The sequence below is a fragment of the Numida meleagris genome, chromosome 1 (genome assembly GCF_002078875.1).
Source record: "Numida meleagris isolate 19003 breed g44 Domestic line chromosome 1, NumMel1.0, whole genome shotgun sequence".
In the NCBI taxonomy this organism is placed as follows: domain Eukaryota; kingdom Metazoa; phylum Chordata; class Aves; order Galliformes; family Numididae; genus Numida; species Numida meleagris.
Genome location: NC_034409.1, coordinates 76,516,028 through 76,532,261, shown reverse-complemented (window position 1 = coordinate 76,532,261; position 16,234 = coordinate 76,516,028). Strand labels below are relative to the sequence as shown.

The window sequence follows — 16,234 nt, the reverse complement described above, 5'->3', positions numbered from 1 at the left end:
CCTGGATGCATCCCTGTGATTAATCTGTATTTAGGCTTCTCAGCAAGAGACCGGATTTTTACAGCTGCTAATCACCCACAGTTGTCATTAACTTCAATGGTAAGTGCTAAGAGCTTGTCCTCTCTGTGTCTGACCTCAGTTATATAGATGTTAAATATAGATCTGTACGTCTCAGAGAAGGTGTCTAGATTTGAGTTGCTTAGGGGACAACAGCTGAAGTGTCCATGAAGATCTTAACATTTTCCATTTCATTATCTAAAGATACACTGCCCCTGACAGCTAATTAAAGCCATTTAATGCAGCATCCCTTGAAAGGAATTCCTGAAGATGAAGGTTCCCTGTCATTCTGCCTAAGACTATCCAGGACCTGATCCAGAGCTCTGGAAGTCAGTGAAAATCTTTCAACTGACTTCAAAGTCTTTTGTACCATTCCTAGATAACAGCACAAATTTCGCTTCATTCTTTCTTTCCAATTCAGTTGTCTGAAACTGCACAGTGTGTGATTGAATCCCTATGTCCCTTGCATAACTCGCATGCCAGCTCCCTTTAACACCTTCTGTGAAGCTTACAATGTTAAATGACACATTCAGTTGCCATAGGCATCTACTTTCCAATCTGGACCCCAGCTGCTGGAGGTCTAACAGATAGAGGACAACGTGAAAGTAACAATTAATATATAAAGGAGCCAGTTACACTAAACACTTCTAAACATATGACTATGAATGTTAAACTGGTTTTGGATACTCAGCAGTAGGCAAGTGATTACAAACTTACCTATTTATTAACCTTGGAAATACAAGTAGAGAATTTCATGCTGCCACTACTGTGATGCAGAGGAGTCTTAGTGCTGAAATGCCTGGAGAGAAAATCCAACCACTTCACCAGCAGAGACCCAGGATAACCCACATCATGCATGTAGATGAATGTGAATATACAGCCGGTTCTGCAGTGTCTTTCTCTCCCAGAAAATGACAAAACTTAAGAAACGTGCACTCAAAACATTCATGTTAAGGACAGGGAAGTTTCATAAGCTTCACTTTCTGTCATATTTTGCTGCCACCAGATGATGCCAGAGATTAACCCTGGAGTATTCATCTTTGTATGACACAAGCAGAATTACAATACAGGAGCTACCTCTCTGCTGTCCCTAAACTTCTGTCCTTCTCCTATCCTTCTGTCATCTGACTGATGCCAACATTCTGCAGCCAGGAGTTAGCTACTGCTTAGATCCTATTGTTACTTCTGAAACCATGAGGTCTGCTAGTATTATTTAACATCTGGCATTATTCAACTCCAACTGGAGTTGGAGAAACCAGAATTATCTATTCTAAATAAGTTGCGTGTTTCTGAGGGAAATTCAGGGGATTTGGGCACGTCCCCAGAGCTCACCTACTTTCTGGACTGTTCTCTCAAAGGGTGAGTTCACAGACACTGATTCTCTCCACCACTCTACAATTCACCTGTGCAGTTGGCTTCCTCACTTGGAGAATTCTATTGTATATGAGAGCAATAAAAGACATCAGTGACTAGTATTGAAGTCTAATGAATGTGATTATTCAAAGAGCGGGCACTTTCTCTGAAATTGAATAAATGACATAGAAGAGAAGGCAAGTCCATTTGTCCTTGTCATGTTATCTGTAATCTGGGAAAACAATCCCTAACTCCAGCGTGGTGTAAGAAAGCAGCATTCCTTTATTCCTTGTGATATGTACTGAGCAACTTGACAAACAAGTGCACCCTCTCAGAGTTCAGGTTCTACATTTGAATAGATTAGACATGCATGTGCAGTACATTGGCATACATATTCATTCTTTTCCAAGGACTCATAAATATATGCTAGTGTCCCTTTGAGCATGCTTAGTGGTACATAGGGTGGTCGAGTGCCCACCTCCTTCTTCCCCATTTTTCTCTATCGGCTTCATCACTGAGGCCTTTGACTCACTGTCAACTTCGGAAAATTTCTATTGTTTATTAGGTCATAGTGAGCAACTTTTTAACACCATATATCTGGAACCTGCGGAAAGGGTCCTTGCACCTTTTGATAGAAATATTCTATTATGAACCCCAGTGCAAAATTATTGAGGAAAACAAGACAATTCACCCTCTAAAGCAGAAATGGAAAATTTTAGAATTATCACTTATGGATTCCTTTTGCTAAACTACTATATTGGTTCTTAAACTAATGTACTAATCCCTATTGCTAAACAAACCAATCCATATCAGTCATGTCAGCTAACTGAGAAACAGGAGAAGAACCAAGTTAAACAAAGCAGAGGGGAGGCCAGTGTACTGCTCATCATGGCAGCAAAGTAACAGAATGCCTTACTCATAAAGCCCATGTAGAGCATGATACAAAAGCCCTCATATGGAGAAACACATACCAAATACCATTACCACTGACAGAGAGGAAATTAGATGATGGGTGAGTGGAATGGGGTAGAGCACATCTGGCGAATCAAACAGTGACTCTCCATATCAAATGGACACAAATGGTGCTGTCAGGCTCCACCCTGCTTTTTAGAGGCTCTCAGAATCTGCTCTGTGTCAGGCAAGCCTCCTTTGTGCGTCTGTATCAGTCCTTTAATGATGCCTGAATCTGTCCCGGGCACCTACAGACAGGCAAGTGGGTTATTAACAGTCAGAGCTTCACGCCAAATTAATTGTTGTGATATTCCACCATCCTTATGAGATTGACTGCCTAGTCCTATAATTTGAAGCCTTCTCTCAAAGGTAATAGGAAGCGTGAAATAATCGCAAAATATTCTGACGTGACCTGTAATGAGCCAGGAACACCTTTTGTGGCTGAGGGCTTGGAGATGGACAAACTCATGTTTGATCTTGGGCAGGGTAGAGGAGAGGAGAAAGGGATGGACAGCACTGGAATGCACTTAAGAGAAATAGATACACACATGAAAGAAAAATGCCTTGATATTTAAAATATTTATGGTCTTAAAAGGACTGAAAACTGATACTAGCCATTAACTAATAGACATTCTGCCTTTGTGATGCAGCTTACATTGCTAACTAAAACCACATCTCTTCTCTGGCTTTGTCTGAAGCCAGGTGCACAGATGATTACATTTTGGGCCAGCTATGAGTAGAGTGTGTCCGTCCTGTCCTCTCCTCTAAGCACACACCATCTGTGTGATACTTATTCATCTCCTCCTGGGCTGACATACTGCGTCCATATTCTTCCAGCATCAGTTGTCCTCATACTGTCAAACTGTGCAAATGAAAGGGATCTAAGTGTAGGGAACAACAGATTCTGGGAGTAGGCTTGTGCAATATTAAGCCAGTACTAACCATTCTGCTGTAACCTTGATGCAGTTCATACGTGTTTTCACAGAAGAGATTTGAGGCCCAAGCTGACCACTGCTGCCAGATTGCCTCTTAATTCTGTGGAGCAGATTCTGTGTTCTTTATTTTTAAATGTCATATTGCTGCACGCTGCCTCTGTGTTAATCTTTACTACTTAGAAAAGGGAAGATGCTGGCTTTTTGACTGAGACCATGTGGATTCCTTGTAGTGCGTGGAAGGTAGATTAGTTAAGGCATTTTTATTTTATTTTCTGAACAGAATTTCTGAGCCCCTGTTCCTGTGTCAAAGGCCTGCTTGTAGCAGGAAATGATAAACCCAGACCCTGCTTCTTTGAGGAAAGGATAGGCGGAGAAAAAGACTTCAAATACATGTACGTTTTTCATTAAAAAAACAAAAAACACAGCTACTCTAAGTGTGCTGAGAATACCAGGGAATAGACACAAGCTCCAATTCTAATTTTTCTTTTTTTTTTTTGGCTCTTTCTCCAGTCAAAGTCACAGAGCTTAACAGGATCAAATACATGCATTTCATTTGACCCTAATATATGCAAATATTCTTCAGACTTAGATCCAAAGCTGTCACCCACACTTTCTAATCCACCAGATGTTAACCTACATGAGATGCATTCAAACTTTTATTTCCAGAAGTTCCTCCAAAGCAGGGCATTGCTGGCCAACCTTACCTTTCACTTTTTCTTTGTCTCCTCTGAAATGCATAAAGACGTTTTCATCTTCATTTTCACAAGACTCTGGGAGCTATTTTCAGTTGAGGATGACACTTTGTTGACATGACTCTGCTCTGTGTTTCTTATCCCAGATTATCTCTGGGATGGTGGGCTCAGCTGCTGAAGGGTCAGCCATAAAAACTAAGAATTAAAGTTGAATGTGTGCACTTTGAGACGTACAGTTGGGGAGCAGATGAAACACAGAATCGTAGAATCATGGAATCATGGAATCATTTATGTTGGAAAATACCTCTAAGATCATTGAGTCCAACTGTTAACCTAGTGCTGCCAAGACTACCACTAAATTATGTCCCTAACCACCACGTCTACACATCTTTTAAATACCTCCAGGGATGGTGATTCAGTTACTTCCCTGGGCAGCCTGTTGCAATGTTTCACAACCCTCTATGTGAAAAAATTTTTCGTAATAGCCAACTTAAGCCTCCTGAACTCCACAGGTAAAGGCTCATCTTCCCACCACTGCTTGTTGAATGCCTCTTGCCAGGAGTCAGCAGCACCCTTTACCTTAGATCACCCACTCAAGTGGTTGGTACCGTGAGGCCTGAACAGTGCTCGAATGCCCAGAGGCTTGAGGATGGACTTGTACTCTGTCTGCTTTTCCAGCAGATCATCCACCAGTTCTGAATGAATTTCCAGCTCATAGGCTGGCTAGAATTTAGGGTGTGTTGGCACTAGAGCAGGCCAACTAGCAGACTACTAAAGCTGCTTTCCTTCCCAAATTCCCACATTACTTCTGATGCTGAGAGGGATAATTCTCCATGTGTACTGCAGTAGTTTGAGTTCCAGGTGCCCTGTTTTGGCAGGATCTGCCTTCAATTGAATTCCTGCCTCCTCTGTGGCTCTGTTTATGCTGGGATCTTGTATCCACTCCCTATGAAAATTCCGTGAGTATATACATATTGCTTATTATTTCGGCACATTGCTAATTCCTTCCTTTCCTTCTCTCCGCCATCACTTTATTAAAATTGTCCTTCTATATGAAATGATCATCCAGATGAGCCCAATGAACTGATGGATTGCTGTTCTTTGCCAGACCATGGTCTTGCTGAGGAGGATGGATGTTTCTCAGGGTATAAGTTCTAGCTGGGTGTACGGGGCTCTAGGAATACTTTCATTAGACCTTTACCTCAGGTGTCAGTTATGGCTTTCGTGGATTCTCAGAGCAGTGCTGCAGAAAATAATGCCCTAACATATGTAAAAATTCCTGGAGATAAGGAGAGAAAATGAAACTGTTATGTAGTAGGCAATTACTTGCCAATATACAGCAACTGCATTCTGTCATGTATTCTACATCATTCTTCAGATGCTGTAAGTAGCACATCCTGCAGGACATTGTCCCTTGTTAAAAACAGAAGTCCCAAGCAAAAGAACAGCCTGAGAAATGAATAGCTAAAGGTTGCCTAGTCTATTGGTGCCAAAGGAGAGTATGGAGATCATAACATGTGGCTTCACAGCCTCAGCATCCTCGCTTTCTTCAGCTATTTAAGAGAGCTTGTAAAGGAGAATCATAGCTCAAATAATAGAACTACAAAACATAAAAGAAACAAATAATCAATCAGACAAATAAACTTCTTCCCGTTCTATTTGATTATCTCCTTAGCAGGCAGATGTGGGTGTAAGGGAAATGTGTAACAGCAGATAATGGAAAGGCTGTTTATGGAAATACCAGTGAGGTATGCTTTACAAGTTTCTGGAGTAAACAGGGCAAGATATTTTTTACATGATCAATTCACATGTAAGTGTAACAAATATATTCAGTCTTTGTGTGAATGTTTGTGTGTTTGGGAGGTTGTTAAATTTGGTATAAACATGTTAAATGTCCACTCTGCCTCATGTAAAATGTATCCGCAACCTGGGATGTAGGGACAAAAATGGATCTTGGTTTCACTAAAATTTACCCTAGGGTGTCTCTTGGAGTGCATCCTTAATTCTGATAAAGGAAGGGCTGTATATCCTCCAGCATGGAGCTTGGGGGAAAACGTGGAAACATTGCAAAATAATTAAGAATAATGAGATATAATAATTTTACTGTGACATTATTAGCGAGATGATTTACTGTACTTGAGGTTATAATGCTTTCACTGGGGAATGAATTGGCCTTGCTGAAGGAAAAGTAAGCAGGAGAGCAATGCAGTAGCCAACAAGTAAGCAGTGTTTCCAACCAAACTCCAAACTAACAGGCCAACAGCAGAATTTTGGGCTTCCAAAGCAGCACAGCTGGAATAGTCATTGAACTGTTAAAAAGTCCTCTGAGCAGAGAGAGGCAGAGAAAATGAATGTATGGGACTGTCAACAGGTTCTTACGTACATGCAGATAGGCTGGTCTGCTTACCCTTTAAGGTTTTCACTTAAAAAAAAAAAAAAAAAAAAAAAAACACCAACCCAACCCTATTCAAGAGGACAGCTCCTTGACTGTGGAATAGTACTGGCATTGCTTGTAGAGAATACAAGGCTGCAGGTGCTGAAGGGCATCCCGACACAGCAAGAAGTTCTGGTGTCCTTTGTTGCAGTCAGGATCCCTCCTACAGCCACCTACCAACAGCCCCATCACACAAACCTTCCTGTGGCTCCAGTCCTGGGTGGAATTGCATCCAGAGGGCTGGTTTTAAAGCTTCTCTTTTAGACTCTTCTGTCTGACAGGAGCCAGCAGAAATGGCACACTTGAAATTTGTGTCATGCAGTAAGTGGAGGAACAAGCCTACATTAAAAAGGCAGAAATTCCCATCAGAAAGCCTCATCTTATGTATATCTGTCTAAGGGAGAATTATTTTTTCAGTAGACACTGAAGTCTGATAAGCAATTGATTCCTACAACAACTACATCTATTGTTTTCTGTATATATTTGTCTCTGTTAGAGAAATTCCGTGCTAGAAAAAGAAACCATAACACAAAGCTTTTCTCCCTCCACTACACATTAGGTAGCATAGTACTGTATCTTCCCCTGCAAAAGTGAAATAAAATATAAGAGCAACAATGAAGAGCTGAAATAAAGCTGGAAATTTAATTCACAGGCAAATTAGCTGCATTGCATTTAATATTCCCAGTGAGGAAATGAAAAGAAATTCATTCTGTTCCTGCTTTCCACAAATTCACCAGAGAGAATGATATCCTTTAAGGAAGACTGATTACTTTTTTTTTTTCCCAAACTTTTATTTGTTCTAAAACAAAATTATGAGAAATAAATGATGCATATTAAAAAAAAATCAAAACCACACTCACAATGCTACAGTAATTCAAATTTCTCATTGTTCTGGATGCTACATGCTAAAGAGTTCTTTAGTAATCTATGGAGAGAGCTGGCCAAATTGAGAAATTCACGCTGTTTCAAGAAAGCAAATCAATTCAAGCAAACAAGTAAAACCAAGGAATTCCTCCGGGGCTGTAGATTTAGCATTCAGGAATAGTGTGAAAGTATACATATTTGACAGCCAATTTTTTTTCTTCATTAACACTATGCATAAATATGAAGATTCAGATGAAGAGAGAGATGTATAGTAAGGTAGAAGAGAGTCTAGGACTGGAACTGCATTGGTGACATCTTGGCATAATTGATGAAACTGAACTAGAAATGCAGGCTAAATAGCAAATCTGATCCTAATGCAGGCTTAACAAAGAAGTGTGGTTGTGCCTAGACAATTATATAAACTGTTAAGAGCATTTGTCATTATTTAACGACAAGATGTGAAATGGCAACAGTTTTTGTAGCTCTTGTTTGTAAAGAATCTTTATGTTTTCATTTATTTAAAAATGTAGAATAGAAGAGAGCTTCAAAGTTTATTTGGAAAGAAGACCGCTCAATGACTTCTAATACATACTTAAACTATGAAGGCACACTGAAGAAGATGAATGCAAAGGTAATAATATATTGATAATGTGTAGATAAGATAGGAGAAGGCCAGTGTACCACTGTTTGTTGAATCCAGCCTGAAAGTAGCTATGATGCACAGCTTAGACTGCTCAATCAAACTACTGTATAAGAAAGAGGTACATGAAGCTGCTTTTGACTGAAGATCCCTGTTTCCTGGTAGTTTTCTGCAACAATGGCTATAGCAGGGAAAGAACAAGTGAAGTGCAAATGAGTCTCTCCTAATCTTCAAACAAACTTAACTCCAGCAATTTCTTGATACTGATATTTTTTCCCTGTTTAATATCCTTTGATGCAGTGCACTTCTAAACACTTGCCTGGCGTCTCCTTGAACTCATGTTTTTCATGTCAATAACATCCTCGGGCAGAGTACTCCATAGTTTTATTGCATGTATGAAAACTCACTTTTCTTTGTTGTTTTTGAGCTTGATTCCCGCTACCTTCATTCTAAAGTTCCTAGTTCTTGAGTTAGAAGTGACATGTATCATAATGCATAATAACTTCATTAAGGCTTTTGTAGACCTCTCATGTACATCTTTTCTTTCCCTGGCAGAAATGTTCCGGTTTACTGAGTCATTCCATACTTTCGATTATTTCTGTGGCCTTTCTTTGAACGTTTTCCAGCTTTGTTATTTCTTTTTTTGAGATGGTATTAGGATTTGAATTGCACACAGATTCAAGCTTGGGGCTAACCATGAGCTTATACACGGACATGATGTTGTTTACTTACTTTCTTACTAACTCCCAACTTCTGACTGGCACTTTAATTGCTCCTGAGCACAGAACTAATGTCTTCATGGAACTGTATCTTCACGTTTCATCCCTTAGTGACGATGGTCACTGTGAGGTCATCGATCCATATGAGAAATCACAGAATCACAAACTGTAGGTGTTGGAAAGGGCCTCTTGAGGTTATCTAATCCAAACCCCCTGCTGAAATTGGTTCCATAGAGTAGGCTGCAGAGGAAAGCATCCAGGTGGGTTTTGAATATTTTGGGAAGGAGACTCCACAACTCGTGGGCAGCCTGTTCCAGTGTTCTGTCACTCTCACAGTAAAGAAGTTCTTCCTCACACTCAGACTGAACTTCCTGTATTACAGTTTATGCCCATTGTCCCTTGTCCTGTTGCTGGGCACTGCCAAAATAACCAAAATCCACTTGACTCCTGCACCTAAGATATTTATAAACATTGATAAAATCCCTTCTCTGTGTTCTCTTCCCCAGGCTGAACAGTCCCAGGTCTCAGCCTTTCCTCACAGAGATTCTCCAGGCCCTTGATCCTCTTTGTGGTCCTCTGCTAGACTCTCTCTCTGGAAGATCCCTTTCTTTCTTGAACTGGGGAGCCCAGAACTGGACACAGTACTACAGATGTGGCCTCACCAGGGCAGAGTAGAGGGGGAGGATCACCTCCCTTGACCTGCTGGCAACGCTCTTTTTAATGCACCCAGGATACCACTGGTCTCCTTGGCCACAAGGATGCACTGCTGGCTCATGGTCAACCTGTTGTCCACCAGGATATGCAGGTCCTTCTCTGCAGAGCTTAGTACTAGTTCTAATTCTTTCAGCTAGTGCTCTTTGAAGTCTTTTTTAGCCTTGCTAATTAGGATTTTGCTTTTAATCTGACAGACTACATGATTCATTTCATTTTATTTGCTTGGATACAATAGACATCTTTCTGAAGAATGCCTTCATACTGCTAATAAACTTGCTTACTTGACTGTTTGTATGTGCTGGCCTCCTTTAATCCATTCTCCGGCCTTTCTCAATAGGTCATACGCAGCGGTGTTATGCTTCTAGTCTGGTGTCTTCAGTAGTTTCCATGCTGCTTGCTAGGAATTAATCCTCTCTGCTGACCTTTCTAGTTTCTTTGTAACAAGCTTCTTCATTTTTGCCTAGCTTTCTTTGAAGTTTAGCACAATGGCAGTGGAGTATTTGGCCCGTGGTGCTCCTTCAGAGCTGCTGGCTGCGTCCTCTCTGGTAGCGGTTGCAGAGTGATGTTTCCACTGGAAGGGCTAGAACCAGATCACGCACATTTCTCAGTACAAAGCCAAAAACTGCATTTGTTCCTATGGGCTCTCAACCAGGTGCTCTGTGGAATAATTGCTGGCAGAATCCAAAAACTACATCTGTTTCAACTCCTGGCGTGATATTTGTCAGTCTACACTTGAAGTATCCCATTACTTCTGTATTTCCTGACCACACTGCCACTCTGATCTCCTTCACCTTACTGAATTCAAGGCATTTTATTGTCCTTGGTCAGTAACATTATCTATCCTACCTGTATTCTTCATACTTAGTCCTGGAATTTCAATCTGTATAGACACTGTGTTACACATTGAGTTGATTAGCTTACAAATTCAGCATGATGCTGAACTTTCAGAAGGGCAGATCACTGTTCTGCCACTGGAACATTTTATTTTTACTGTGTAGTTTGTATCTTGATATTAGTGTCCCATTGTCTTTCCCAAAAACTCTAATATGCCTGATGTAGCAATGTCTGAATATTGATTAGGCATTCTGGTTCCTCATCTTATTTCATGGATTTCAAACACTGTGTAGAACTGAGTGTTTTTCTTTGTTTCTTTTTTTTGGCACCTTGTATAAAAAACAATATATGTGCTTTCAATTCCCTGCTGGATTACTTGCATCTTCTGAATTATGCTTTCTTTGAGAATTTAGAACTTGCCCTTTTTTTTTTTTCCTCATAAGGGTAACTCCTGCTGAATCTGGGCTTTTCCACACCTGTCGGCTTTTCCAGCTACTTAGTTTTTCCATCTGGTAAGGGAGTATTTTCATTTCAGAATTCTATCTAGGACCTTTATTTTGCTAAGTATGTCTGAGAATGTTTTCAGTGTTCTCCAAAACCAAGCAGTATCATTCCAGAGAGTTAGATATGTTGGATGTTTTCAAATCAGCTGGACTTGATGAAATTCCTCCTAGGAGACCAGGAGAAGTGTCTGAAGCAACGCCAGAACTATTAGCTGTTATCTTTGAGGAATCGCGGAGTACAGAGACAAATGTGTTGCCTCTTACTATTTTTTTCAAATGATGAGGGGGCAGAGGAAATGATCACTGAGCCTTCAGAAGTTAACTGCAAAGTGAGTAACATCCAGTATTAGTCTATCAAGAACAAATCATTTCAAACCCATCTAATATGCCTCTATGAGAGTAACTATGGATAAGGGAGAATAGCAGAAATGTATTTTAGCTTTAGTAAGGATATGAGTTGGAAAAGCAATGAAATTACTTTGTCTGGAAGAGATGAACAAAAAGGTTTGGTTCTTTTATCTTTGGATGGAATGGTACATCTGAAGAAATGACTAAGGAACATAATGCAGAGTAATGAATACAAAAATATTTTTCTATCTTCACAGCTGAATAAACAGGACTATTGGCATACTTTTCATGCTCTGATTCAGATAAGGGCAGCAGAGCACCTGGCTGGAGGATCACATCCAGTTTCTGGTGCTTTAATTAAGGGAGAATGTGGAGTGGCTGGAGTCTATAGGAGAGATGTCAGGATGACCAGAAGTGTAAAAAATGTGGCTTATGAGGAAAGGCTGAAGGAACTTGCATAGCTTGGTCTAGAAAAGAGAAAAAGGAATGGATACTCAGTAATCATCTTTAAGTACTTTAAACATAGATATAAAGAGAAAGAGAGCAAGTCTTTCTCTGTGTCTGCTGGGAGTGAGTAATAATTTAAACTATGGCAGTAGAGATCCAGGTGATACCTCTGTACATTTTCCTTGTGTTAAGGGTAATAAAGGACAAACAAGTTTTCTTTGGAAGATGTGGAATCTCCATCAGTGGAGACTGGCACAGGTTTGGGTGAATCTGATTTCAGGAAGAGAAGTGGACTAAATGGCCTCTCTGGCCTTCTCTCAGCCCTATTTCTCTATTTTTCTGTGATGAGTGTGCCACAGCAGATGAAGACTCAGTTCTCACTGATTCCTGTGTAGTGGTCAAATGGTAGAATCATTCCCACTGCAGATGGAACTTGGGAGTACTTTGCCCAGCTTATAAGGTGGAAATGGGGCAACAAGCCCAGAGTGTTCTTCCTCTTGTGTGGGTGCAACTCCCTGGCGCTTCTTGTTTCCACTTCTGTGGTAATCTGTAGATTTGAGAGAGTTGCTTCTTTCACTTCCAGTACAATGGTAACTGGGGAAAAAAAAAAAAAGAAAGATAATGAAGAAAGAGAAAGGTTGTTGTCTACACAATCCTAACTGGCCTAATGGGCCAAGTAAAGTTTTAGACAAAATAAGCTGTAACCAACCCTACTTAAGGGTGTAGCGTGGTTAATGTCATAACATATGACTCTGGCTTAAAGGACAGCTGCGCATGTAAACCAAGAGGAAAACCCAAGACTGAGTCATGCCTGAGCTCCTCTGCTCTCCTACTTTGTGTCAGCTCAGCGCTTTTGGAGGCAGCTTTGGCAGCAACTCCTGAGGGCTAAAGAGTGCTCTGGGAAACAGTGTGCAGCAGCACTATGTTTTCTCTTGCAGACTTCACACCTTTCTCCTTATTTTACATACATGCTGCAAGTTGTACTCTACTAGCCTTTATTTGTGAGTTTATTTGCTTGGAGATAGATGTGTGTCCAACATGAGGTTCTGTATATGTTTGTACTGAGAACAGACAGCCCTTGTCCCACCTCCCTCACTAGTTCCCAGCAATACTTAAATGACTTTCGAACCACTTTCTGAAATCATTTTGTATGGCTGTATATTGTTTGTGACCCTGCTTATGCACTCCCTCCCTGCCACCTGCAGCCCATGATGCCTTGTGCTATGGGAAGCGACTCTCCTCTCTGATCTCTCATCTCAACATAATGCCATTTTGGCCTGATCTGGTATTGCTGGTGAAGAGGTCTGTCAGTGTGCAACTCCAGTATCTCTATGGAAAAGGGTCACCTGGAGAATTAATCCAAAGAGGGCAAGAGGGATATAGTGTGGGAGGAAGGATAGGCTCCCCCCGGAGCACAGAGGATAGGAGCAGGGCACCTCAGGAACAGCTCTAAGTGCTCACAGATTGGAAGTGGGGAGGCAGTGCTGACACAGCATCACTAGCGATTAACTGGCTGAGGATTCTAACCTCAGCCTTTCCTTTCATACCCAATCTATCTTTTCAATGTGGCACTTCACTGTGCTGTGCCCTGTTGTCCCTGCTTTAGCTGATCTTTCCTCTGTGCTCCCTGCTGTGTGCTGACTAAACATGACCTGTTTCAGACCCTCTCTAACACTGCTGCCGCTGTCAAAGTAAAATGCAGATGTCTTATGTGAAAACTCATTGTTAGGGCACATAGAAGCATGTTAGGTAAGCCCAAAAGAAAAGCTCAGAAATTACGTTTTATCTCATGTATAACAGTGCACCAGAGGTGTGAGACTTTATATGGTTGGCTTCCAGACACCCATAGTGGAGCCATCTACCAGCAGGGGGCACTTTTCCTTTTTGAGCCTCTAACACTGGAGGTAGATGAGACATATTTTCCCCAAGGGCTTCATAGCTATATGCCATTCTGCAGAGTAACACTGAGAATAAATCAAGCTCTCTTATGGGTTTCAGAGATGGAAGTGGTTACAGAAAGATCAACCAAATATTTGGTAGCCTCCTTTATGCTCAGTGTGTCATAGACTGTCCTCATCTGCCTGTCTCCTAATTTTTTCCCTTCTCCAAATTCTTCTGTCCCCCTGAAATCCTGCCATCCTGCCCTGTTCCCACCCTATTGTACTCCTACCTGCTTTGTCTCTTATCTGGTTACCTCTGCCCCATCCCATCCAGTCTGGATCCATGGGCTGCTCTGCAACTCAGTTTTGAAACGTTTTCTTTCTCTTCTCCCCTCCAGTGTTAAGTAAGGCTGAATCCCAGCACAGGTGGCATGAGGGAGGCAGCTCTCTACTCTGTGCTTATGTTTGGGACTGTTCGAGTTTATTTGGCCCTGGGCAGAAGCATGCTCTGCCCTCAACAAGTTTGCAGTAAAGACAACATCTGGATTTCAGACAAGCTCTGCTAAGCATGTGTGAGCAGAACACAGTGATTTACAGCTAGGCCAGATCTGGTTGGTTTCTCATATGGCCAGCAAGTACACACTGATGCCCCCAGGGATCAGCCCCCGCTAATTTCAGTCCCCTGCATGAGCACTGAACTGCCTATGTTCTGCAGTGAAATCACTGCAAGACATTTTCAGCATAGGCCAATCACCATTTTTCCCTAACCTCATTCTTGGAAGTTGCTGACCAGCTTTCAGTGAAGCGTTCCCAAAAAAAATTCTGCCCAAATTAAAAGCAACCAAAAACTGGATCTTATAATCAAAAGCGTTAGGCGACGCTAAATGCAACATTTGTTGCCATCTCCACCTCTAATAGAAGGGTGGCTATTTAAATATTTAATTTTGGGAGAGCTTCCTCGCATGACTGACATGCACACAAAAAGAGTTTTCCTTCCAAACATGGGGCATCTGCCCAAGAAACACATCTGATAAGGAAAACCAGTGGTGACTGTATGCAAACTGCTATGTGATCTGGTTTATGTTGCTTAGAGTTATTTTTCTCCTCTATCCTTCCCCAGATCCTTCACCGAAGTGTTGTGAAGTCCTAAGCTGACCCCACCACTGGTGGATGTGTCAGGGAGATGGATGTCAGCTTAAGCCATGGCAATTTGCCATCTGTGAAAAGCAAACAAATATCACCAACCAGAGTAATGAGCATCATGATTGTAGCAGGAATTTGAACACAGATTTACATGGGATCTCTGCGTTTGGGCTCACAAGCCTTTGACTCTGTTACTATTAAAAGTAAGCAGCTGCAAAACCCCAGCTGTGCAGGTCTGTGGAAAAAACAAGCATTGGCCGTTGACGGCTTGATGCTCTACCTGCAAGGCTGGACCAGATGTGTGAGTATTTTGTATATTGCGTTCTTTACTTCTCTGAAGAAGGCAGCAAGGAAGGCTTCCAGTTAAATTTGTAGAGAGTCTTTTTAAGTCTTTTATTGCACTTCAGTGAACAGCCTCCAGAACTTTAAAACTTGTCCACTTTTTTTTTCAATTATATAGAAGGAGCTTGAGTAATAGATATTATCTCTGTGGCAAACTTTGATTTCCTTAGAACTTTAGAGTTTCCCAGCTAAATCAGAAGCAACAGAGAAAATGCTACTTATGGGACACGGAGTCATTGCTATTTTGAATTGAGTCCATTGTTGAAAGAAATAAATACGTCCAGATGTACCATCTCCTAAAAGTTGCAGTACAAAAGTAGAGATTCTGAACCAAAGTACAATAGCTACAAACAATCTTTAATTCATGCAAAATGATGAGAACCAAGAGACTATAAACTTTATGGTTTGGTAAATTGGCTGCAATCTGCATCCCTAGAGGAGAGGGGAACTGAGATCAGCACGGTGACGAATATGACAAGGGCCCCACAGATCACTTGTAGTCTGAAGTGAAAATCAGGCCAGACCAGATGTAGCTACATTTATTGCTGTGCTGTGCATCAGAAAATGTTAAGAATAAAACAAAGAGAATGAGGATTTCCAACCATAAAACAAAGATATTTCCAAGCATATTAGCAGGCAGTCTCGTGGTATGATTCTATCAGTTCTGAGTGCCTGGCAGGCCATGGAGGACTGATGGTGTATTTTCGTTATTACCAGCATAACTTGATATACATGACCCAAAGCTGACATCTAGTGGAAAGAAGAGTGGTCACAGGACTTCCCAGGCATGCATTTTTCGGTGTGTTGAAACTACAGACGGTGTTATGCTATTTTTTTCCAGAAGTCATGCTGAATGTCATGCTAAGTGGGTTTTTCTGGGCAGGAAAGCAAAACGAGATGCTCATCGGCACTCAGGCTAAGCATGGATCTTGTCTCATTCGTAATAAGTCTATTGATAGCCAAATGCCAGAAGCTTCACGGTGCTGTCAGTAGATAATAAGCTCCAAAGGCAGAATTTTTAAAAAAGCTTTTAAAGACAATGGTCTGGATGATCGTGCCTGGTAGAGTTTGGGCAGAGCATCTTGAATACATCTAATAGTAGAACAAATGCTCACTGCAGCTGCAGAAGTAGTGCCGTGGTGTAGATTTAGATCTGCAGTTCTGGATCACAGCAGCCCCTTGGAGAGCAGCCCCTGAGGTTGCAGTGCTGCTCAGCCTCCAGTTCTCCCCATCCTTTGGCCCGCTCACTGCCTCTGCTGTGCTGCTTGGGCTGGGAGGATAAGGCTGGTAGGACTTAAAGAATGTTTGCACAAGACTCTGTTTCAATTTCTGCGCCTGGTATCATATCACATGCTTATGGGGGAAAAAAGCACCTCAG

General features: G+C 41.4%; 1 protein-coding gene across 1 annotated transcript in view; it reads left to right on the top strand.

Annotated features, from left to right (window-relative positions):
• Window positions 1–16,234, top strand: part of HAO2 (hydroxyacid oxidase 2) — a 47,181-nt gene that overhangs the window by 18,514 nt on the left and 12,433 nt on the right. The window lies entirely within an intron of this gene.